General features: G+C 43.7%; 1 protein-coding gene across 6 annotated transcripts in view; it reads right to left on the bottom strand.

Moving 5' to 3' along the window:
* LOC144728055 (CUGBP Elav-like family member 1) overlaps positions 1-25603 on the bottom strand; it is a 48362-nt gene extending 22759 nt beyond the window's left edge. For 4 of the 6 annotated variants that reach the window (XM_078607283.1, XM_078607288.1, XM_078607287.1 and 1 more), the window contains exon 1: positions 25202-25603. The gene's annotated coding sequence lies outside the window, so the exon portion shown is untranslated. Of the gene's footprint in view, positions 1-24000; positions 24105-24606; positions 24701-25201 lie in introns of those variants that run through there. The other 2 variants (XM_078607286.1, XM_078607285.1) reach the window with 2 other exon arrangements.
* Positions 25604-26459: the final 856 nt, after the last annotated feature.

Raw genomic sequence — 26459 nt, 5'->3', positions numbered from 1 at the left:
CCTCAGTGCTAATCCTTCACAGCAGTATACCAGAGATGGGATACAGTTATTGCCAAGCTAAATGGGGTTGAGAAGTATTGATCAATTATTTACACGTGACCTATTATCAGTTCATTAAATTAAAGTGCTTCAAATGCAACACTTTGTAGAGCTAAAGGTCTTAATGCTCGTGTGGGCAAGCCACACTCATCAATAAAAGCATTGTGATTAAACGGTTGGCGGTAAAAGGCCTTTACTACTAAGGACAAGCGGGCACCATGGTAACAAAACATCTTAGCGCTCTCGGTTTATGTTCGCCTGATGAGGTGAGTTGTCATTACCGGCTAAACGTCATACTAGAATTGAAAATGTGGGTTTACTCTCCAGCACACCAGTATGCTGAACTAGTAACTAATTGGCATGTTTTGTTTACGTGACAAACCTCACTAATTGGCTGTCGGGCGGTGGCAGTTTTAACGACACATTAATATTTATGCGATCGAACCCAAAAAAAACCTCTAATGGATATAATATTGGTCGCGAAAGCCTACGTGTTAAATTGTCTTCGAGAGCCTACAGTTTGTGGAGATGACCAATTTCGTAATTATATTCTGGAATTGTGGCCGATTTAGGGGTGGGGGGGGGGGAGCTAAAAATTTTGCACGCATGCATTGTCGAGTGTATTTAATACACCCCAAAGGAAAGCAACGTTCATACTTTGGATAACTATGGTTACTACAACACCTGTTGCAGAAAAAAATGGACGACTGCTATATAACTCAAAGGCGTGATAAGGCAGCAGTTACAGAGGCAGGGAAAGGTCAGGAAGAAAAGGTCACCCCCCCTTGGCATTTGCTCATTGCACATTTGTGGGAAGTATCAAGCCAGCATAAACCGCATCTCATCACTCCAGGGGCAGTGAGTTCATTAACCTCACCAGGGCGACAAGGACTTGCTCAATTTATGGACTTCCGTTCGACACAAGAGAGAAACAAGGCTTAGAAAAATATTTAAAGAATAAAAAAAAGTCGAAATGCACATACATTTCCATTCAAAAGTACACATTCTATTACTTTATAATCTACGCTTGGTTTCTTTAAGCACATTTTTACAGCATTAACATATATGGCAACACAATCGCCAAACTACAGTTTTAATACATTATACACCGTATATTGTAATCACGTCTTACATTGAATAGTACTACAATCGATAGACATTTTAAAACTTTTTATTGGTCATAAATCAGTCCTGCACTAGAGCAGAATTGTTATTCTCTCCCCAAACCGAATATTTTATCGGCTCCTGACAAGTGTGACCCAAACCAATCCAGAGCGATAATTTGCACAGGCTCACACACACACACAATAGCCACACAAACATAAAAACAAGGACACACACTAGCCAGCATGAGTCACCGCTCCTCCAAATCCTAACCATCCTTCCAGTCCCCCCGCCATGCAACTAATGCACAACATCATCCCTTAAATGCCCAAGCTGCTACCGTGCAATCATGCCATGCACCCCTACACACCAGCTTCCTTGCACCTCCCACATGGCTAATGCTGGACACTAACCCCCTGTAACGCATTCATTATGTCACGTGCTCAAGTGTTTGCCCAAATATATATGTGAAAAAAACTTACCGTGTGGAATATTCAAAGCATCCCCTATAAGTCAAACTTTATTGTACAAAGGCCTCCATTTTTTTGTAATGTATTTTTGCTTGTGCTTCATTAAAATTTTCTTGATTTGAGATAATGGGGGATAAGTCGGTAGAGGTTATTTTGTAAGAGAGTACAATAGAATATATCACATTAATTGGCCTTTCCAAGCACACATTCATCCAGTCCCAAGAGGTTTTACTGTGACAGCCAACCCTGCTGAAGATTTTCCTGGAGCACACTTCCACCACCTGCCACGAATGTGGGCTTAACCACCACATTACCAAACCGGCTCCTACCCCACCATTAACACTCGCATGTCCGAAAATCCTTAATAAGGTCCATTAACCTTTTTTACATTTCCTTTGTGGTACTCAAGCTACAATTAAACAATAACAATGTAGGGACAATTGTACGATTCTAATAATCCAAAATAAAGCAGGATCAAACGGCCAATTTTGCACATTAACCAATACAATTATGTGCCTAAAATTTACAGCATATAGATGTTTGTTTCAGTGGATTAACGTGTGATTTTTTTTAAGCCCAAGTAAAACGGAAAACTGAAAAATTACAAAAATTACATACATTTTGGATACAAATTTACATTAAATAAGGCTGCTCTCTCAACATTGCTACAAATGAAAGTGATAACCAAAAGTTAACAACATAGTGTCATTTTGGGGCAAATTTCCTTCAATGAACTATAACTTACATGGGTAACGATGATCATATAGCCATAATTGATCACCAAATACATTATCCTTGATGGGAAAAACCACCATATCCAGATATATCAGGTTAAATATAACTTTGAAAAAGTGAAAACAGTAATTGTAAAAAGTGTACTCAAGAAATAACACTTCTTACACATCTATCATTTCATTATGAAAATAATAAGACATGGGGAACGAGCTGAAATGTAACTATCTAGGACGTTAAATAAAACCCATTCGATTAGGAAGACATCCAATTCCTATTCATGGCCTTGCACACACATGTGGGACCAAAAGAGATGGACTAACGTCATATACAGAAAGGGGGGGGTGGCACTTAATGAAAATAGACATAGGTCTAGAAGGAAGTGATTGCCTTAACCAGAGACAGGGGAAGCTTGTCCAGTTCTAACCGTCAGCCGCCATGCGACGACTGAGAGAAGGGAAAAAATTAACCCGTAAAAACAAAGTTTTTCACTCTAAATCCTTTATATGCGTGGCGGCTAGAGTCCTCTCGTCCTCTGGCTTGAGATGGCTGCCACCTATGGGTCAGATGATTGTCTGCCAGTATTAAGCAATTGGTAATTAAATAATTAATTGTTTTCCCTAAACAGTGTAAATTTTGTGGGAAAAAATTTTCACAAAATTAATTGTCACGCACAACGAGTCTGTGTGCAAAATGTCAGCTCGATTGGATCACGGGAAGTGGGTTAAAAAACGACCGAAAGATTTGCACGGTCATAAGCAAGCAAGCAAGCACGCACGCAAGCAAGCAAGCGAACTTAATATAAAGGATTTAAAAAGAGGAATAAGCAGAAAAGGTGCTCCATTAATTAAGACAGTTGGGATCCACATTCTGAGCCAAAGCATGGGCAGTAAAGGGTGAGACAAAATGTCACTTCCTGAACGATAAGCCAAGAGTACTATCCCATCTAATAAAATATTCAAAAGGTAAAGAGTTAGTTGCACTCAATCAATTCATCACCTATCACGAGCAATCGAAAAACATTAATTAAAAAAGTCAGATTAACAACTAATCTTTTATTGCTTTTTATAAGCCTCAGCTTACTAGAGAAGTTGTAAAATATTTGCACTCATGCACTTCCACAATCTACGCCTGAGTGAATGGAACTGGCACGAGAGCCCACTTTAAAATGTCTTTGAGTAAAATATAATAAAAATAATAACAATAGTTGACACTTCTAAAGCACCTTTCACTGGGAGGTCACAAGGCTAACATTGAGTCAACACCCAGGAATCACAATGTACTCGAAGACTTTGCAATATGTAATGATGCTGGGGGGGCACTGCAGCTTTTGCGAGTAATTATGCTTTTTTTATGTTGCTTTTTTCAAACAATCCAATCCAAGATTTGTAACGCGCCGTATTCATCATCAATCTGAGGCGGAAGCACGGACAGCAGAGAACACATGGGCTGTAAAACAAATGGGAAATAAAACTTACCAGTCGCACAAACGTATACATTTATGCCCAAAACTTTTTAAAAGATTAGACAGCAGAGCAAAAACAAATCCAATTACACAAATTTCTGTGGGGTTAGTTGGACAAAAGACATGCAAAAGGCCTATTAAATCCAACACATGGTTTTTCAAATATATTGCAATCACATGCTGTAAACATAAATGGCCAGCCTGAGTGCGCTGCATGCCAATACTCGGTATCAGACTACTAAGCAGTCACCTCTGGGGTCCTGGGTTCAAATATGGCTTGACGAGTAATGACTGGAATTTGTTCTGCACTAGTGGTGCTGAAAACTCATGTGCCAAAGGTGAGGAAAGGAGGAATGAAACTCGTGACAGGATGAGGTAAGATCTGCACAGCTCAGTAATTTTTTAAGTGGTGCTACACACGTAATAGTAATTGTGTGTATGTATATTGAACTTCCTTCGCCCAGTGCATAGCCAAACCATCCAAATCGGAGGTGTGGAGGAAGGGCAACGAACTAAGCAAACAAAAAACAGATCTAAAGAAATTATCTTTCAATCTAGATTTTACTGGTAGGAACCTCCTGGTTACACCAGCCCACAGGGAATTATTGTGTCCGTCTTGCAGGCCTGGGTGGGTGGGGAGGGAGGGCTGGGTGGAGAGGGGAGGGTGGGGAGGGGCTGGGTGTGGAGGGGCTGGGTGGGGAGGGGAGGGGCTGGGTGGGGGGTGGGAGGGGTGGGGAGGAGAGGGGCTGGGTGGGGGGTGGGAGGGGTGGGGTTTGTCACCCCGTGGTGCCCTTATAAAACTCAACGTTTAACCTACTCACGCCGGCTTGTGCCCACCCTCACAGTCGGGCAATATTTACGGAATACACCACGCCACCGTTGACCCTGGCCATTGACCGAGCAACCCAACGTTCCTACCAGCTCCCTCCGCAGGAATGTGTTAAAGTGCACAGCTCCAGTGACTACCTGGAGCTTCCACGTGGCTATAATGCGTGTAGTTTCCTGGGCTCACCATAAGCCAAGGTTGTGAGATCTGCTGACCATGTAGACTGTATATACAGTATGGTGGGCAGGTTGCCTCACTGTCTCTCTGCATTCAATAAGGGATGTCTTTGTACATCTACTGCCTTTGCTAAATCCATGAATTCAACACAATTATAAATGGAACCTTCTCATGTTTGTTGTTCCACTAAAATGAAATTATGTTTTGCACCATGTATTTGCTACATAGAGGTCGACTTTCCAGTTTAAAAACACATTGGTACTCACATCATTTTCGATTGACCTGAACTGAATTAGTTTTAATTTGAAGCTTTCGTGACTGCAGGAATCCACACTCTTTGGTTCTTTCGGTAAAGTCACATTGGTATAAAACATATGTTTATCAGGATGCTGCCAATGCCAAAATGCCCACCAACATAATAACAAAAAACAGATGCCCACTTAGCCAACCATTTTCGTGAAAAGTGTTGTTTATCAATCCTGTTGCCGTACACTAACCACAAACACAACTACCCTTAAATTGCAAATTCATTTCTAACCAAAAAAGTTCCCAACTTCAAACTAAAAGTGTAAAATAAAGCATATCACAATCCCATTATAAATTAAAAGCACGTTTATCTGCACGGTTAGAACCTATCTGACAGCGGCCAGCAGGGGACGCATTAATCACAAATGGGAGTTGACCAAAACCAACATCCCCTTGGAAATGGCGTGGTAACCCATCACATCTGAACTGTTCAGATATCTGAATTACTCATTCCAGATTACTTTGGATTTTAATGTTTCTAATCGGTATTGATAGTCAATTCATAAATGTTACCATATGCAGCTAAAAAATTTACATTTAGACATCAGGATGTTAGTGCCACAAACATAGCTATTTGCAATACATAAAGTATTGCACATTTAAGTTTCCATTAAGAATTATAATTACAAATGTTTCTTGTTATCAATTAACCAGTTATGCAGCATAGCAGCATGGTAGTATAAATACTGTAAATTAAGCCATGAATACTAAAAGTTTACCATTAACCTTAAATACATGTATGGGGCAGTTTTGAAAGTGCCATCTGCTCTTATTAGCCGGCTATATATAAAATGGGAACTCTACCCCGGGCCTGTAGGATATCTAGTGAATGTATGAATCTGAGATCATTGTCATGGTTCCCAGGAATGCAGTACAGGCACTCCTCTACTTACGAACGAGTTAAATCCAGAGGTTGTAAGTTGATTTGTTCCAACTGTACTCCTGTCGATTCAAAACACGTACACTAAACATGGGGAAATGGCTTTTTTAAAAGCTGTATAATCTCCTGTAGATGTCACTGGTTCTTCATGTTCTGCAGATGTAGATGTCGCCACCACCGCCATCTATTGCGTGGTGGTTGAATTTACGAACCTCGGTCTGAACAGGCAACTGGACATACGGACAGGTTTGTTCGTATATCTCTGAAAGCTCGCAAGATGAGTTTTCATAAGTAGAGGAATCCCTGCATTTCATTCCAGCACGATATAATGTGTATGTAATAACTCGTTGCCCACCCACATCTGTTTTGCTCTCGATAATTTGCACTGTATGTTCACAGGATGTCGTATGGTTATGTTTGCATGGCACCATACACAATGAGTTAATGGAAAATAATTCTTAATTTTGTGAATAACACTCAAAAGCTTGGGACTACTTGTCTGGAAACAATATCGGGGGCATATGTTCACACTTACTCATGTACAGCCCTTTGTTGATACACTACTGGATAAGATCCATCCCACGGCAATCTGGTCATTGGTATCATATGCGTACCCTTTACACGTTTGTTGTTAATACTGGTAGGAACCTCCTGGTTACACCAGCCTAAAGAGGATTATTGTGTCCATCCATCCTGCATCCAAAAATGGGTGGGGAGGGGCTGGGTGGGGAGGGGCTGGGTGGGGAGGGTGGGGCTGGGTGGGGGGTAGGAGGGGTGGGGCTGGGTGGGGAGGATGGAGAGGGGCTGGGTGGGGCTGGGTGGGGAGGGTAGGGCTGGGTGGGGGGTGGGAGGGGTGGGGCTGGGTGGGGATGGGCTGGTCACCCCGTGGTGCCCTTATAAAACTCAATGTGTAACCTACTCACGCCGGCTTGTGCCCGCCAGCTTGTGCCCGCCCTCACAGTCGGGCATATTTGCGGAATACACCACGCCGCCGTTGACCCTGGCCATTGACCGAGCAACCAAACGTTACTACCAGCTCCCTCCGCAGGAATGTGTTTCTGTTTTTAAATTTAACAAATAACCTATCACATAAACCTTTAATAAAGTACTCATTCCTTAAGCATAAAATACATATGCAGTTATTTGTACGCCCTACTTTAAGACTCAAGAGGGTTGAGCCCAACAATCTGCAGCAAAATACTGCACCTTTCCCATCAACTTTCATCATCAATTCATTATCAATCCACTGCTGGATGAAAGCCTCCACAAACCGCCACACCCTTTCTCATGATCCTGCAAATGCAACAATCCATCCAGCATCTGCACACGAGCCGATTCCATTGCTCCACTCAACGGATATGAAAATTTAATTTCCATTGTCAATGTACAAGTATTTGATCCATGTCTTTAGCAGGTTACACAAGGTGAATAAAACCAGTATTCTTTAGGCACATTGGTGTATGTGTGAAAACACGGCTATTGTGCTTGCTTTAAGCCCCGTTGTCAAAGGCGGTCACGCTCCCAACTACAATCACACGTGAATAGCATCCTTGGGCCAGGCAACCAGAAAACCAAAAAACCGATTAGCAACTCTGGCTGTCGCCAGATGAGGCTGGTCGTAATTACCAGAAAAACGTCACTCGAATTGTAAATGTTGTGAGTTTACTCTCCAACACACCTGTGTGCTGTAGAAGTAAAGAATTGGCACGTTTTGTTCACGTGACAAACCTTGCTAATTGGCTGTCGGGTGGTGGCGAGTTTAACGACAACTTTATATTCACACGATCCAACCCAAAAAAAACTATTATGTTTGGCTACGTACGGTGCAAAAGAAGTTCAACATTCATCACTTCAACAACACAGTTGTGGGCTCTAGCACCGCCCCCTTTGCTCCCTTGAGGAGGGAGAGGGAGGGGCTTTGTTTCTTTAGCCAGACCAGAACAAACCGTCACGTCTCAGTCCCCAACCATTCAAGTGGATGTGTCAACGCATTCTCAAAATAAAAAACCCCATATAGCCTCAGCGGACTTTTGGGGAAAATGCTGCGATCGAGCACCGAGGAAGGCCGGCATGACACACGAGAAGGGTGGTGTGGTCAGCACCACGCCAGACCACCTTTGTCTCCCCAGTGGCAACATCTACACACCGCACAAGGTATTCATTTGAGGCCGAGTAAACCTAGGGGAGGCCAATCACCGGTTCAGATAACCGTCACCGGTGATGGCCGTGAGCGGGGGGGGGGAGGTTAGCGCAGGGCGCTAACCGCTGCACTACCGCTCCCCACAACTCAATCTCACACACCTACACACATACAATCAGCTCACATGCACATGCTCGAAGGACCAATGCATCGTAGGACCGTGACAGCGTCTTCGGTCCAGCAGTGGACAGATAACGGCTGCTGGTGTCTATAGGAAAGTGTTCTGTGGGGAGCCATTTATTACGATTTACTTCTACAATCCCGGAGACCGTCAGACATTTTTCAGCGATACAACCGCCGACTGTGCTACACACTCATTGGCAAGTAACAATTCATCGACTTGATGAAAATCGATTCCTAAGCTTACACGTACGTGAGAATGGTCCATGAGAACAGACGACTTGTTACATGCCCACGAAATACAGTACAGGGCTTCAATCCATACACTATCGAGCCACTTTCCAAGGCACAACTGAAAATGCACAAATTATATTTTGATACGTGCGTGTTCATAGCTTGTGGTTTTGATTGAACTGTCACACTTCGATGGGTTTAATTTCATTATGGGCATTCTTCACAATCCGCTGACCTCTATGAGGTTGTTGATAATGCTTATCGGTTGACAACCTGATATTAAAAAATATAGTTCAATCCATATATGTGCCAGAGGGCAGTGTACTTAGTATGCTCCGGTGTACTGACCAAAAAAGTGAAGCATAAAACACTTCCTTTGTTGGAAATTGTCAGCGCTCTTTATAACACCACGCCCGGCAGCCTTTGTCTCCCCAGTGGCGATGTTAACACACCACACCAGTTACTTGTTTGAGGCTCAGTCGACCTAGGGGAGGCCTAGGACCAGTTCAAATAATCGTCACCGGTGGTGGCCGTGAGCGGGAATCGAACTCGGGTCACCGGGTTTGTAGTGCAGCGCGCTAACCACTACACTACCGTTCCCCCCACTGAGGGTTGGGGGGGGTACGTGACATCAGCAGGCACACTGCGTAACGCTTCCGCATGCGGGCGACATCATAGATGTGACGTCACAGCTCACTTGCTGTGCAAAATATATCCATTATTGCGTGCCCTCCCCCCCCCCCAAAAAATACAAAAGTCCTTTTTTATATATAGATAGATAAGGTAAAGAAAGTAATTCTAAACCACACAATTCAACAACGTGCTTAAGCAACTGCAGCGCTACTCATTGAGCAGGAGACCTGTTGTACGCAGAATTTTAATTACATGCTCATCCATGAAAAAAGCAGTATAAAGTCCCTGCCCACACACTCGGGTATTATTTTTTTTTTAAACAGCGCATGCTAAACCATAAAAAAACAGTTACCTGCCAACATCTTGAAGTCAGATTATACACGAAAATTTACACCTCCGCTTGGCACAGTTGGCTAAGTATGGTGCCAAAGAAGTTCAACATACATACATGCATGCATATGCTGATACAAGTGGGTTGTGCTTTTTTTGCAGCTAGGGTTTGGTTTCGTGTCCCTTGAAATGGTACGGTGAATTGACAAGAGTATTTAATTATACGAAAACATTTTTTAAATACACATTTGTAATGTGAAATAAAATAAATATATGAGCACTCGCAACACCGCATAAAACTTAACACATTTCTTTCATGGGGCGAAGGGCAGAGGTCGCAACCGGGTACCCGATACCCGTACCCTACCCGATACCCGGCTACCCATAAACGGCTGGGTACGGGTACCCGGTTGGGTACGGGTACCCGGCTGGGTAAGGGTACCCGTATGCGACCCTGGTGCGGCCGGGTACAGGTAGGCCGTGAGTCACTGGTGAGTAACCGTTTCACTCATTTCCCAACGTCTTGTCTCTTCTCACAATTCAAGTTCCTAGAATCAACCCACCCGCGCCTGCAACATGGCTTCATCCCAGAGGCCGCAATCAGGTACCCGATACCCGTACCCTACCCGTACCCAGCCGGGTACGGGTAGGGTACGGCCGGGTACGGGTACCCGTTTGCGACCCTGGTGCGGCCGGGTACGGGTACGGGAAAGGAATCAAAACCCGTTTGCGACCTCTGGCGAAGAGAGTCGAATAAACACCGTTGTTGTAGTTCACTTGGGGATGTGACTGGCTGTTGCACAGGGTTACAGATATTTATGGCTGCACGCAACAATTTTTACTGTACTGCTTGGTTTGTCACAGGGCGAGTTGCATGCAAATACGGCGAGGGATGTCGCGTAACATTCTAGGCAGTCGCAAGCGCTTTCAAGTTGCATATAGGTGAAGCAGACGTGTGTTGAAAATATACAATGCAGCTGCAAGAAATATATGACGGCACAAGACAAAATGCACTTGGGAACAGGCATATTTCACAAATGATACAGCATCGTGGTTGCAAAGGCAAGAAGTGTGGAACAACTCTGATGGAATGTAATAACATGTTGTTATGAGCACTCACAACATACGGTTTAGAGTGACTGGTTTGAACTGCTCAGCTCAAGCTATGACAGGTCACCGACCAGTATGCCGCAACAGGGACTCAATTATACGACATTTTCTCTTATCTGAAATTTGTTTAGGGTATTTTGCTGCGAAAAATTTCCACGTGATAAGCCACTGTGTTGAGCTATCATTTGTGATAGCCAGGGCGCTTCTGTAAAAAAAAGCTATATAGCTAGTGGTCCTTACCTGGTAAAATAAAAAATTGATTTTTTTTATTTTGGGCATATTAACTATAAAATACATGCCATGTGCATCAGTTGCAAATTCAAGCTGCTGTGACGTTATCCGTTGCAGCATCACGAATTGCTCCAAATTTTAACAAATGAATCCCGAATTATTAATGCCAACATCATCCCCTACTGGAAGAGTAATGCCCACTTATAGAAACAAACATTACAATATTTTTTGTAGCATTTGGCATAAACACGCTTGAATAACAGAATTGTAAAACATGACATTCATATTTTGCACGTGGCTGTAACCTGCACAAACCACTGCGGATTCCAACTCGGGTCGCTAGGTTCGTAGTTCAAATGCACAAACTGCTGCACCACTGCAACACACCATTCCCTTTACCCCGTACTGTGCAAATATTCTTATTGTGCACACATTCATGTGTTTACATTTCTCCAATTGCCTTTCTGGCATATACTTAAAACTCTTTGAAATGGACCGTTACAATTAGACGTCTCCAATTTAATTGGTGGCAGGTGTTTTAAAATGTTTAACTTCGTTTCTGCTTAATATGTGAAGTCAACACGAAAATTGTATCACAAAGACAAACTAGCCACTTTTGGAATTGCGTAATAACAAGCTCTGATGGTATATAATACATATTTCGGATAGGGAAACAAATGATAGTTTTACTATTTTGCATTAAAAAATATTTACTTTAAATGCATATTACATTTTAGCGTTCATTCTCTATGATGAAAATACTGCTCTTGCAGAGAACAACGTTGAAACATGTGGGCTATGCCATTTATTTTGCCTCAAATAATGCACCACATATTGCACGAGGAACTGAAGATACTATCAGATATGTTAAACCAATAACACAATGCGCATTCACGTATAAATTAGGTGCGAAAGTTACTCGAGCTCATGTATTAACACATGCAAATAAAAAGTATTAAGCACCCACTTACAAACTCCTGCCATGACTTAGGCTACAGGTAGTCGAAAAACTAAACTATAATCTATTTAAATTTTACCAGGTAATGCCCACCGAGCTATATCGGTATATTTCAGAAGCGGCCTGGCTATTACAAATGACAGCTCAACCAAGTGGCTCATCACGTGTGGAAACAGCCAAATACTCTGAACGCATGTTTCTAAATGTGGAGGGGAAAACCTGACATAAAATCTACACGACCACTGGGATATAGAAACGCAACTCCAAATATACAGCAGGCTTCACAGGGTCGGGATTGAACCTGCGACCTCCTGCATACCAGGCAAGATAGTTAACATCTTCTAGCCATCAGAGCCCTTAAACTTCAGAATATAAAACACGCAAGTCATTTTGGACGATGCACAATACAGCTGAGCTGAATTGGCATGTCACATTGCATCACCTACCCACCTGCTCATGCAACACTTCGAACTGGCTGACATACAAAAGCGTGCACGAGAGATTCAAACGGCTCTAAAATATCTTGTTTTGCTTTGCGATGATTGTGGGCTGTTGTCTACCTGTGCAGGGTCCCAGGCAAAATGTATGCATGGAGGTACAAGGGATAAAACTATGATGGCATGCAATGCTTGCATCCAGTCACTGACAGATTTCGGGTCAGGGGTTGGTTGAATGAAAACTTTCCAAATTAAGAGTAGCCTCATGAAACACATCATTACATATGTCCAATTATAAGCAGTGTATTGCAAGCCTCTTGGAGGACGAATTATTTAAGATAACTTGAGCTGAAACTCATATCAGAAGGCCATTTAAGCCTGGCTAAGCATTGGACAAATGTTTGGCCAAACTTACCCTTTGCTTTCATCGCATATGCTAATGAAACAAAAGATATCAAGCGTATACGCATAACAAAATATAATGAGTACATGTCAATAACCAAACCATTAAGCAAAGTGAAAAGCCCCAAGTATTTTTGGACCACGTGCACAAGCTCGTGCAGCAATGCACAAGAGACCATATCACTTTCACACTTGGGTGACTAATCTTCATGATATCGCCTTACACCGAGAGGTTTGGAATTCTCTTTTTGTACTAAGGTTTAATTTGAGGACACGATTGTATAAGCAACATTAATCCAACGCTTATACCTAAACAATGCCAATTTAAAAGGTGGACTATGCAAATGTTGCGTTGTTTTCACTATATCACTTTAGTTTTCACATTTCAAATCTTACCTAATCAGGTTAATCAATGTGGCCATGCATGTAAAATAAAACGTGTACATAAGCATGCATATCGCACCTCCGATTAGCACGTTGGGCTTACAGTGCGAAATACCATACAAATGAAACAATTTTAAAACAGCGCTAAACATCACAAGCTCCATAATTAACTCAATATCAACCTACCAGGTTAAGCTGTTACCACCCACAAACACTCATCAATAAATTGCTTAGAATGAAGAACAGAGGTACAACATTATGTTCTTAAACATGAAAATGAGTGGTCAAGGCCAAAGACAAAACTCACTTCTCCAACCATAACCATATAGTAATGGACAGCTCAAAGATCATATATGGCCCGAGGCAACACGTGACAGTAACGTATTGCGGCTTTACAACCACTTCACTTCGATTTCATGAAACACTTAAACTTCCTAATCGACAAGTTTATTTAAATGAACATCTGCATCAAGCATTGGGTTTCTTTTTACTGTCAGAAAATGGTCAGACTATTCTCAACTGTATAGTTCAAGGCCAGTGAGATCAATGTCTTAAGGACTTCAAGCCAGGGATGCTAAATACACTTGCCTATAGGCTAACACACAGCCCAAAGAAAGGGCTTTGTGTACAGCCTGGAGCCATACAGAAAATTACGCGTAGTTGACAACACAGTAGGACTTGGGGCAATGTTAGGTCCAATAAAAATCATTGCTGCAGGAGCTTGTGCATTGTGTTCCACATTCTAAATTGTAGATTTAATGAATTTCGAAATTCTATTCATTGCTGTAGATTTCGTATCTCTTTTACACATTGACTCTGGTTCGACATTCAACGTGGACCTCTTGCAGCAGTCACCGTGACCATCGCGTGAAAGAAGAGCATAATGTTATTTTAGTTAAGTAGCCAATATATTCATTTTTTTCAAGGCTAATTCAATAAATACATGAAACAGTACTCATTTGTAATATTTTAACAATGTAATATCTTGCAATACTCAATCTAATTTAAATGTATTTATAGTCGTAAAATAAAATAAAACTCTATGCAAGAGTCAGTACAGATGGAAAATGGGTTGTTTTAGCATTTTGCTTTATATACAGTACAGCGCTGCATGTTTATTATACGAGGACAACATTTTAAAGTCAATAATAGCTGCATTCATTTATATTGCCTAGTCATAGTACCGACACCAGGTTAGCCTAGAGCATTGTTATTCTTGGGTCTTTCAGTAAAGTCATGCAGATAGGTTAAAAGAAAATAACAAAAATAAGTATAACCCGTAAAAACAAAGTTTTTCACTATAAATCCTTTATATGCGTGGCAGCGAACTTAATATAAAGGATTTAAAAATATATTCGCCTGTGGAGGACGCGGGGATCGATCCCGCGACCTTTGGCATGGGAAGCGAGGGCGCTACCAACTGCGCTACTCCGCCACGGCCTGTGGAGGGGTTACGCTCTGGGCTCTTATACTGTGACGTTCAGCCAAAGCGATGAATGAGTTATATTTGAATATATGTAAAGTATTTTTTTTTTGCCTAAAAAGTGTACAATTTTGGGAATTTTTTTCACGAACATTAATTGTCTGTCACAACGAGTCTGTGTGGAAAATGTCAGCTCGATTGGATCACGGGAAGTGGGTTAAAAAACGAGCGAAAGATTTGCACGGTCCTAAGCAAGCAAGCAAGCACGCAAGCAAGCAAGCAAGCACGCAAGCACGCAAGCGAACTTAATATAAAGGATTTAATAACAAAAAACTACGACGTTTCGATCGCAACACAAGCGGTCGTCTTCAGGGAAAGGGGGGTAAAACAGTTTGCCTTGGAAGCTAACCCCCCTTTTCCTGAAGACGACCGCTTGTGCCGCGATCAAAACGTTGTAGTTTTTTGTTATCATCTTTGAACCAATCTATGTGACTTTACCGTAAGACCCAAGAATATGAATTACTAGCAGTCCAAAAGTTTTAAGTAAAGATTTCGAGAATTGTTGTTTACTAATTATCAGAGGAGGGCCTCTTTCGCCGATAAGGCATCAGTGTGAGAGAGCTGCCACACCACCTGCATTACTTTATATTACCTAGTCATAGTACTGACACCAGGTTAGACTAGAGCAGTGTTCTTTGCTCATCTTCAGAGGGGGGCCCCATTTTCGCCGATACGACATCACATTCTTAGGTTTTTTCGGTAAAGTCACATAGGTAAAAAATGTAAATTAATAAAAGTAAAATAAAAAAAATAAAAATCACGACGTTTCGGAGGCAACAAGCTTCCGTCTTCAGGTGGAAGCTTGTGTTGCCTCCGAAACGTCGTGATTTTTATTTTATTTTACTTTTATTTTTTACCTACATGACTTTACCGAAAAAAACCTAAGAATATGAATCCTTGCAATCACGAAAGCTTCAAATCTAGATACGACATCAGCGTGAGGGCCACCACACCATCTGCAAGGGGCGTTTCACATTTGTGTATTGTTGGGGTGCCAAATGTCATGGGCCGCACTAAAGGGCAGCAGTGGCCGCCGGTGGCACGTGGACCTTCCAATGACGAACACTAGACTTCGAGTAACTTGAAGATAACCAAAGCCTGTTTTACAATATCTCCTTTTGGACCGTTCCTTCATGGAGAGATGCGGGCTTCTGCCAGATTTCCTCAACCTATTTTTATCTTACGACATGAAGCAGAACAATCAGCCTGAAATTGAGGAAACAATCAAAAGAATGGGTCTGTGGTGGCACGCCGAGTAGTACCCATGGTGGAGGAGATCACGCGCGTAAGTGCCAGCACATTTCACACGGGACGATCCCAGAACTAGTTGTAAATGTCACAGGGTCAGTCACAATTAAATGGTTTCAGGATTGTCACGAACATAACTCGGCCAAATGACCTTGTTAAATGTATTAACATCACGGAAAACAATAAAGACACACATGAAAAAACAATTCACATAAGATATGCCCAACAAACCCTTTACTAACATGAACATTTCTAAAGCATAAAAGATGTATATATTGTTTACCACACTGGCTGGTGGAAGATGTTGCCTACTGGGATTGGACACTAGATTTGTGGGCAAGAAAGGAGAACACGGCTACACAATTTTGACCTAGTTAGGTATGTTAACAAAGACAAAAACCCCCGTATGGCCTGAACAGACTGTAGGGGCAAGTGCTGTTAGCGAGCACCTATGAAGGTCGGCACGGCACACGAGGGGGTGGGTGGTCAGCACCATGCCGGGCCACCTTTGTCTCCTCAGCGGTGATGTTTATATACCGCACCAGGTACTCATTTGAGACCGACCTAGTGGAGGCCCAGGACGAATTCAAATAATCATCGCTGGTGTTGGTAATGAGCGGGAATCGAACTCGGGTCGCCGGGTTTGTAGCGCAGTGCGCTCACCGCTACACTACCACTCCCTCCAAGCATTTTTCACCACTTAAACATGGGATCACTCATGTGTGGCCCACAGATAAATACAGGCATGGTGCGATGGTCAATCTACAAATGCTATTCATGGAAAACATTCCTAAGGATGACAAATATGCAGTCTGCCAACTTCCAAAGTTGGCTGAAGTGTCCCACGAAGTACATTTGACGTCCATTCTTAAAAATGTTTGTTCATCTCCAAATCACTCTCACCGACACCTCTGATTAGCACGGTTGGCTACGTACAGTGCGAAAGTAGTTCAACATACAAGCCAAGTGCCTTGGGTTAGTTCAACAGTCTGAATTCCACAATGCGTTTAATGCAATGTAACAATAAAAAAATTATAGAAATGTTATTTGAATGTAAACTTTAAGCGAAAAACATGTGCCCTAAACCTCAGAGCATGTTCAAAAACGTGACGGCATTTAAAAATAATTCCAATAACATTAATGCCCCAGTTTACGCAGGGGATGCGTTCCTGAAAGAAGCGATGACGGATATCCAAACGACGTTAAATCAAAGCAGTTTTTTTACGCGCGCAATAAACAAATACAGCGGAGGGTGTGGTGAAGCTCTGTTCATGCGCGCATCTTCATCCTAGGCATACCCACAACATTAAATATTAAATTACAAAAAATACTGTACTCAACACTAGTGTACAGCAGTAAAAATGGACAAATTATACAGGGTACAATAAGACAGTGCACTAGAAACAATCACCAAAATACTGTACGTACATAATATATTGTACTCTACAGTATAGTACATTTCTCTATGCGCGATGCAAAGAAGTTCGTGTCCATGGTAGGTGGAGGTGGATAGGCGATGGATAACGAGAAAGGATGGACGATGCTGTCAGAGTGTGGGTTTGAGGCGACGCAGATCAGGTAGCGGTGTTAATAATAAAGCGACGACGCATTCATAAAATGATGTAAAAGGGGGCGGAGACAAAAATCGGGCTATTGCTGCCCCATGCTGTGGTTAAGTTATGAAAATTGCTGCAACTGTGAGAGCCAACTCAAGGAACAGGTACTGCAAAAATTGAAAGGTTCAAAGCTACGCACGATGCTACCACATGTTAGGCACTCGAGTGCAACCCAGTAATGTTTTCAGATCCCAACACCATTCGCATGGTCCTCTGCATCCCGACAATAATATGCACAGCTATTTTGAGTATGCAAAGCAATATAGCCGTTGAGCAACATTAATTCATGCAAGGCCCCCTCCATTCACGGCACACGCAAATACAACTTTGCACATCTGCAATCCGAACCGTGCAGAGCATCAACAAGAAATTAGCCATCACTTTTGCCACAACCGAAGGATCCACCACCTGCGTGTGCGATGCTAAAAGCACGTCACGCCAAACAAAAACTAGGGGGGGCCGGCTGTACACAGCATTGGACATTGTCGACTAAGTGCGACGACTTCTTTGGCGCGACGATTCGGCAACTAACAACTCCTTGGCCAACATCGTATGGATCGGGGTGGTTGGGGGAGGGTCAGGCAACCTGCGGCTCCGGAGGAGTGATTGGTGACGCTATTTTGCTTCACAACGCTAATCATTCACGACCACCGTCTCGCGTTCGCGTTGCATTGCGGCTCTTGAAACGTTGAGCTGTTGGCCGAATTATAAACTAAAAAATGGCTCCTCTTGTTATGTTTTCTTGCCGACCCCTGGTGTGGATAGAACCCCGCTGCTACCCTGGAACACGCGCTGCTAAAGCTGTGTAGCGGACAGATGAACCCATATGGTTTCCCCCGTAAAACGTATTAAACTAAACTATTAAAAAATATATTTTAGGAGGTAAGGCCCATATAGCTCTTTTTATTAGAAGCGACCTGGCCATAAATGATAGCTCAACAAAGTGGCTTATCATGTGGAAATTTATAACAGCCAAGTATTCTAAACGTATGTTTTTAAATGTGGATGGAAAAACATGAGGACCCGGAGAAAAAGCCACGTGACTACGGGAAAAACATGCAAACTCTGAAAATACAGGCGTCAGAGATCAGGATCGAACCCACGACCTCCTCTATACCAGGTGAGGTAATTAACGTCTCACCACTGTGGTGCCTGGCTGAGCTCAGTGAAGGCAACACTTGGATCCCAATCGCCACAGCATGGACTTGTATGTTTCTACGAAAGGTGGACGGACGCTTCAGCCTCAAGGCTACACAGTTTAGCTGCTGCTGTTTATGCCTGAACAGATCCAGAAATCAGGGGGCCATGCTGCCATGGGAACCAATGCAGGCTTGGTGAGCAAACTATGCTTGATGTCCCAAACTGAACAAGCACAGTTGCTACCGGCTGTGGAAAACAGCCATGACACACGTTTTGTGATTACAAAATTGGCACACGTGCGATAGGAAATCTCCACAACACCCCTCTTACCCAGCGCCACTGCCCATCATCTTGCACGTTTCTATGACCAAAGATTTGATTACTGAAAATTTGGTTATCCACAAAAAGGGTTTCCGTTTGATGAAATTAATCAAAAGCATATCAAAATTAAAATAAAGCAGAATTTTTCGTCCAATAAACATACCAGACAAAGCGAGCATGTTTTCTCGTTTAGAAATTAAACTGCTAACTCACCATCTTAATTCTATAGAGCTTATGCAAATTTAAGCTTTTGCAACTTCCTTCCGAGTTAGCAGCAAAACATTAAAATTCTGTAAATAATCAAACATCCCTAATGAGGTAGCATTATTGTATGTAAATGTACAGTCAATACATTGCTGAATGAGGGCCTCAACGCATTGTAGGTTTAAATGACCATACTTCACCACACTGGTCTGTATAGGTTTAAGGTGGGAAGCATAGTACGGAGTACGAAAAGGATATTACATTCCTCCTCACCACAAAGCCGAGGCCTATAAAATATATTTGTGTATGCTGGTTACCAAAGTAATAAAGGCTGAACCCCTGCACGACTTCAAAAATGTAAAAAAGACTGAGGTGCATTCCGAACAGTTATTAATTTGGTCATAGACGAATCACGTGGAGCCTTCATCACCACTAACTAGCATTACTGTACAGGCCCTATCGAGGTAGCCCACTTAACCATAGTATGATACGGCAGGAGAGTCATGGGGAGACCTTAATCCAACGGTGAATTGAGAAAGGGCTGATTTTTTTTTAAACAGCAGCAGCATAGCTTATTTTAACCACAGTAAAACTGGCATCATACATGCGTGACTGTACTGAAATCCATGATAGGAGGAAATCGTGAGCAATGCACTCACCTACTGGAATGCTTCTCATCCTAGGTTTTGAATCAAGCCTATTTTTTTAATGCCTCATTGTTAATATGCATGTCTATTACAATGGCACTACACTGTAGTTTATGGAACCTCTGGTAAGAAAATGATAGTCGACAGCGGCGGTGGTTGAACTATGTATGTAAAAATACATTTTCCATTGCGTCAAACCCATGGGCTCTTTTAGCCACGTAAACATATGCTACGCTTAAATAAAATATGTTCCCCTGCACGCATCCATGTCAAACGGCGAGGAGCAGCACATTGTGGGTACACAAGCCCGCAAGGGTTACTGCCAAATTGGTTCTGAAGCGAGTGTGGGGTGGATTGGCTCTGTCGCAGACTCTCACAAGTTTTAGCGTGCGACCCATTATCGGGTTTTCCCAATTTACTTCTGATTGTAATAAGGGGCCTTTAAAAACTATAAAAAGTTGTTTGCAAAAATAGACATTAAGGATATGTATATACATATGTAATGCATTCAAAGGCATTTAGCGTGCAGGGAATGCATTGAGTAAAAAAAAATTGTCTGCACGTGTTAGTATATGATTAATGGTCAGGTTATGCCACTTACACGCATACAGTTGTACTTGTACAAGTAAAGTTATTTCCGCGCATTGTAAACCCGTTACACCTACGGTATTGTCTACACCAGGGGTCGGCAACCAAAATAACAAGAGCCATTTCTTTCCAATTCGGTACAAAATTCAGTATTTCAAGAGCCGCAATGCATCTGAGTACATACTGTACATACGTACATATCGTCAAGAAGCAGCCCGTAAAGAGCCGCATGCGGCTCCGGAGCCGTAGGTTGCCGACCCCTGGTCTACACTGTTAATAGGCAGTGATTTAATACCAGATTATATTCATACCTATCTCTGACGCCTGTATATTTGGAGTTTGCATGCTCTCCCCGTGGTCGCGTGGATTTTTCTCCGACTCCTCCGGTTTTTGTCCTCCACATTTAAAATCATGCATTCAGATTATTTAGATAACTTGTGCTATAAATGTCCAAATGATGGGCCACTTTGTTGAGCTATCATTTGTGGCCAGGTTGCTTGTGAAATATAAGTTAATACCTCAGTAGGCTTTGCCTGGTAGGATGGGGATGTTTTCGTTGTATTTGGGCGATTTGTTTACCTTTATTGTACTTTGCACTATCATGTTTTTGTATTGTTTGTTGTTGTAACGTTCTTACCCGCTTTATAGCTTATCGAATTCCTCCGGGATAAATACATTTTCTGATTCTAAACTATTGTAATACCATTTCCATAATGACCAACATTGAATGTCTAGGTTTGTAGTTAGTCAAAATTCACGGGCGGCATATTATAATAAAACCACAACTACGAATTAATGCCTCGATGTAGATTATTTTACATTTGGGATAAACGTTTCTGAAAACGTGGAAGCAACAATCCATCGTCACCGCCAGACGATGTCTCCCGAGTTTCAGGTTATTGCGGTACCACTTGAATTATTGAGGTTACTCTTAGAAGGTAATGCTGGCTTCACACACTCCAACAGTGATATCAACGACGTTGGCAGCACCCCCACAGAAGTTGAAGCGCATATGGACGGGTTTCCCCATTAGCCAATTGCAGTACAACCGACACTCCCAGCAACACGATATGCTGTGGTGCCTTTTAACAACACACCGTACAATGTAGGCAACATGCCATAGTGTTATAATTAGAGCTATAAACGATTACCAGTTTACAAAATCATACATATAAACACGAAGATGCGCTAAAGAATCACATACTGTACTGCATGTACCCAAATAAACCACTCAATACACTAATGTATTCAGGCAGAGTTAAGGAAAGGTTAAGCACGGTCAATTACGTATGTGTAGACAATAATAACAATAAGTGTTGGAGCGGTGGCACCGTGGTTAGTGTACTGTGCTGTGAGGCTAAAACTATTTTATATTTCAACAGGAAAGGCCCACTGAGCTATATCGCTATTTTTATTAAGCGACCTGGCTCTCTCAAAGGATAGCTCAACGAAGTGGCTTATCATCGTGAACATTTGTAGCAGCTAAATACTCTAAAACGGATGTTTCTAAAGGTAGACGGAAAAACCGGAGAACCCGGAAACAAATCCACGCGACCATGGAGAGACATGCCAACTCCAAATATACACAGCAGGCGTCGGAATCGAACCCAATGCCTTCTGTTTATCAGGCGAAGTAGTTAAACATCTCGCCACCATAGCCGTTTGAATCCTGGCCATGGCTACCATCAGTGGCTGGTAATATCTGAAACAGTTTCTGGGCCTCCATTCAACAACTTACAGTGACTAGAGCAGCGAAGTATGGTGAAACACTTGCCAATGGAGATGCGAGGCATCCATCCAACTGTGGATTACGGGGTTGTGAATAGTTCTTTTAATGAGGGAAGAACGTGGCTTTTCTACATTTTTTTTATTCGCAGGAACCAAAACGAGACAAGAGAAAAGGGCCTTTCTCGGCCAGAGGATTAGTCGTGAGCTCCGGTGCCGAGTGATGAATGTACAGTACGGATAACATTACACACTGCATTGACCTGTTTAATCCTTTGGTTATCTCGCTAATACGTCAAACTGCAATAAAGCCAGGGCTTTTCAACAACAGAGAATAAAACACGTGTCGGTCTATCGCTTTTCTTCCTAAAATGGTCGAGAGAGAAGAGGATCATGGGATGTCTTTCTCAAATGGACATTACAGCGGTGTTCCACGTTCCCATGACGGGAACGAGTATATCCATATGACAACCACCGTTAACTCTCCCTCCAAGTGATACTACTCATAACCTAGAAGGAACAATATGGCTATGTAAACCCCTATCAGGATTTGAACTCGGATTTCTTTGTAGTCTCGCTCGACTGCCAAGCCACCTAGACCGGATATAAGCAACGTCTCAAGACTTTCGCCTATCCGTCTCTCCACACAACCCATCATCCCCACGGCATTTCTGGGGGTGCGTAGTAATTCCAGTGGCATTGATTCAAGACAAGCAAACTCTCAGCTGGTGTCGACATCGTGGTCTTATCGGCAGTCAGGTTTGCTTGAATCAATCATGGTGTTTTATGGACATCTGTCAAAAATAGCTTTATAGCTCAAAGGATTCCTCCAGTATAAATCAATATTCTGATTCTGTTATAGGGAAGCACCCTATCTTTACGATAATGGAGTCCTAGTTTGAGGCAAACTAAAATATATATTCCTACACACTCAAAATAATAAGCGTCGTTATGGAGAATAAAAATAACAAAACAAACAATGCATCCACATATCCGTCTCCAAATAAAACAAAATATTTATGTAATTCCTACACAACCCATCCGCGCCATGGGCTTCTGGGAGTGCATAACTCAGTTTAAATTGACCGGTCCAAAAAAGGTTTTTAGTTGTAAACGTGCAAATTAAAATTGCATCTCGTGTCGTAAACGCTCTTATGTTTCTACACAGCCTGTTATTTTCACCGTTCGGCACAGCACTGATACAGGATGTGAAGCGTATTACTTAACTGCTTTCATACAATCGAACATGTTGTTTGAGTTGGCAGCAGCAAAGAAGAAAACGTGGATGATAGTAGTGCATATATTTTCCACTGAAATTTAAGCAAATAGTTAAGGTGCCCCGTCTTATAAATCGGTGGGTGCGAGTGCGTTAAATGTCCACATGATAAGCCCCTTCTCGTTGAGCTATCATTTATGGGCAGGGTGCTTCTGAAAAAGAGATTAAATATCGGTCAGTGGGCCTTACCTGGTAAAATAAAATAAAATGATTAGTTTTAGTGACCTATTTTTTTATATATACATTCCTGACACCGGGCATACGTTCGGGTGACTTTTCCCTTTCAGGAAGGTCTTGGAATCCAGGGGAATATTTATTGGATTCTACAGGCCCATTTTCACAAAATCCATCAAGGTGACGTGATTTATCTATCCAGAAAAGTCTCGCCGAGGCAGATGGCCCATTTCAGGAGGGTTCGTGCATTGGGATGTTCCAATTGCCCGTTTTAAAAGGAGTGGCTTACATGTGGGTGAAAACCAAAGAAGGCACCACCCCCCTCGGATGAGACTCAAATACAACCGGTTACAAAGGTCCACACGTGCCTAAAAACAGCATGGAGCAGGTGTGGAAGTGTGTCTACACGACAGCATGGAGAAATGTGTGGAAACGTTTAGTTAATATGTGCCTACACACAGCAGCAAGGAGTACGTGCACAAGTGTGCCCAAGACGTGCCTACACACAGCAACATGTGTAAAAGTGTGGTAAATACGCACCTGGGCAGCAGCAAGTAGTCCGCGGAGAAAAGCTCTCTGGACACAACAACAAGCACAGTGTGTGTGTGTAGAAGTGTAGTAATACGTGGCTAGACACAGCAACAGGGAGTAGTTGTGTAGACGTAATGTGGCTAGTCACTGCAACAAGGAGTATGTGTAGAAGTGTTAGTAATGTCTCTAGGCAGCAACAAGGAGTGTGTGACGAATACGTAGCCAGACACAGCAACACACGTGTGTATGTGTAAAAGTGTAGTTAATACTTGGCTGGACACATCAACAATGAGTATGTGTAGTAAGCTAATACGTGGCTAGTCACTGCAACAGGGAGTTGTGTAGAAGTGTTAGTAATGTCTCTAGGCAGCAACAAGGAGTGTGTGACGAACACGTCGCCAGACACAGCAACACACGTGTGTACAAGTGTAGTTCTTGGCTGGACACATCAACAATGAGTATGTGTAGTAAGCGAATACGTCGCCAGACACAGCAACAAAGGGGGGAGGTGGGGGAATGTGTCGAAGTTACAGTAAACGTATTTTCCGCGGCCAACAAAGCCGAGTTTCGCGATAAGGAAGTGGCGATGGTAACTTGTGCCCAGGGCTCGCTTACCACATGGCGCTTGCGAAATTACACGCGGCAGTGGCAGCAGCATTAGGCAAGGTCGCGTTTCCCGTCCGGCCAAGATGACCCGTGTAAACTTTTAACAACACGATGCCGAATGGTTTCTTAGCACACGCCTGGCGATTACGGTACTGGGGGTGGGTGGTATATGTAAGTGAAATAGTGCAACTGAGGGCTTGCTTTTCATACCCCTCCCCCGATGGTGAGGCCAACATTGGATCAGAGGGGGCCACGTTGTGCACTAGTCTTTTGCTCGACTGGCCGTGTTGAATTTGTCTTCTATAATCGCAGTACACGCAACGATCGAGCAGCAAATTACGTCGATTAATTGAGTATTTAACGTTGCTTTAGAACAACGCGGAGACACAGAACGATCTACTTGCAGTTCCATTAAAAAAGGACCCCTCGAGTGCCTCTTAAAACCAACGAGATCGGCGCGCACACACACACTCAGGGTACACATATCGCGTATACAAAAAAAACCCCGCAGCATGCAACAAAGATCGACATTCATTACAAGACGGTACGTTTACCCAATTAACACAAACCAATTGCGCACTTCGCCCGGGCAATTCACACTCACCCAAGCACGGGGAACGCCGGGCGCGTTGCGGAAAGACCCGGCAGCAGCCGGGGGGACGCGGAGAAACGAGAAACGCCGCAACAACGGTGGTGACCGCGTGTGAGGGCAACAAAATAAGAAAAGAAAAAAAACCCTCGTGGTCGAATCGGTCGAAAGCTCCTCACGATGCTCGATCGCTGCGAAATTATTTTTCGAGTTTTTTTTTTACTCTTTAACCCCCCCCTCCCCTCGTCTCAAATAATTTACGTGTAATTCGTCTGAGGCGACCTGCGTGTGATGTTGTGATGTTAGAGAGAGAGAGAGCGAGGAGGTTGGTGGTGGTGGTGGGGGGGGGGTTTTGGCGGCAACAGGTGTCGGGGGTGTTCAACGCAAACTCGCTGGGCCGCGCTCTCCTCCCAATATGGCGGCCGGGGTGCGCGCGCACGTGCCGAGAGCGGGAACGCGCCGGGGGGCGGGGCTTGAGGTGGGTGGGGGAGGGGGTGGTTTGTGGGCGGGGCTTAAGGTGGGGGAGGGGGTAAGGGGGAGTGGCGTGGTTTGTGGGCGGGGCTTGAGGTGGGGGGGTGGTTTGTGGGCGGGGCTTGAGGTGGGGGAGGGGCGTGGTCCATTAGGAAGGGCCTGAGGTGGGGGAGGGGGTGGTTTGTGGGCGGGGCTTGAGGTGGGGGAGGGGGGTGGGGGAGGGGCGTGGTCCATTGGGAAGGGCTTGAGGTGGGGGAGGGGTTGGTTTGTGGGCGGGGATTGAGGTGGGGGAGGGGGGTGGGGGAGTGGAGTGGTCCATTGGGAACGGCCTGAGGTGGGGGAGGGGGGTGGTTTGTGGGCGGGGCTTGAGGTGGGGGAGTGGAGTGGTCTATTGGGAAGGGCCTGAGGTGGGGGGGAGGGGCCTTAGTGGGGAGGGGCGTGGTTTATGGGGAGGGGATGGAGCTTCAAGCTGGGTGGGGGCATGACGTGTTCTGTGGGGCGGTGCCTAACAGACGGGGAGAGGTGGAGCCTTAGCGGGTGGGCGTGGTCTGTGGGGAGGGTGGCTGAGGGGAGGGTGGGAACCTCAGCGAGCAGGGGGCGTATAGCGTTGGTCTGCGGGGAAGTCCGGAGGGTGGCTGAAGGATGAGGGGGTGGTGCCTTAGCGGGAGGCGTGGTCTGTGGGGATGGGTGGAGCCTCAGCTCGTTGGGGGTGTGGTCTGTGTGGAAGGGCCTGAGGTGGGGGAGGGGAGGGGATGGAGCCTCAGCGGGGAGGGGGGAAGACTGCTTCACAATTCCTTCACAA

Source organism: Lampetra planeri, chromosome 27 (assembly GCF_965212315.1).
Source record: "Lampetra planeri chromosome 27, kcLamPlan1.2.h2, whole genome shotgun sequence".
Taxonomy (NCBI): Eukaryota; Metazoa; Chordata; class Hyperoartia; order Petromyzontiformes; family Petromyzontidae; genus Lampetra; species Lampetra planeri.
Note: the sequence above shows the minus strand (reverse complement) of the source record. Positions and strands in the feature narration are given on the sequence as shown.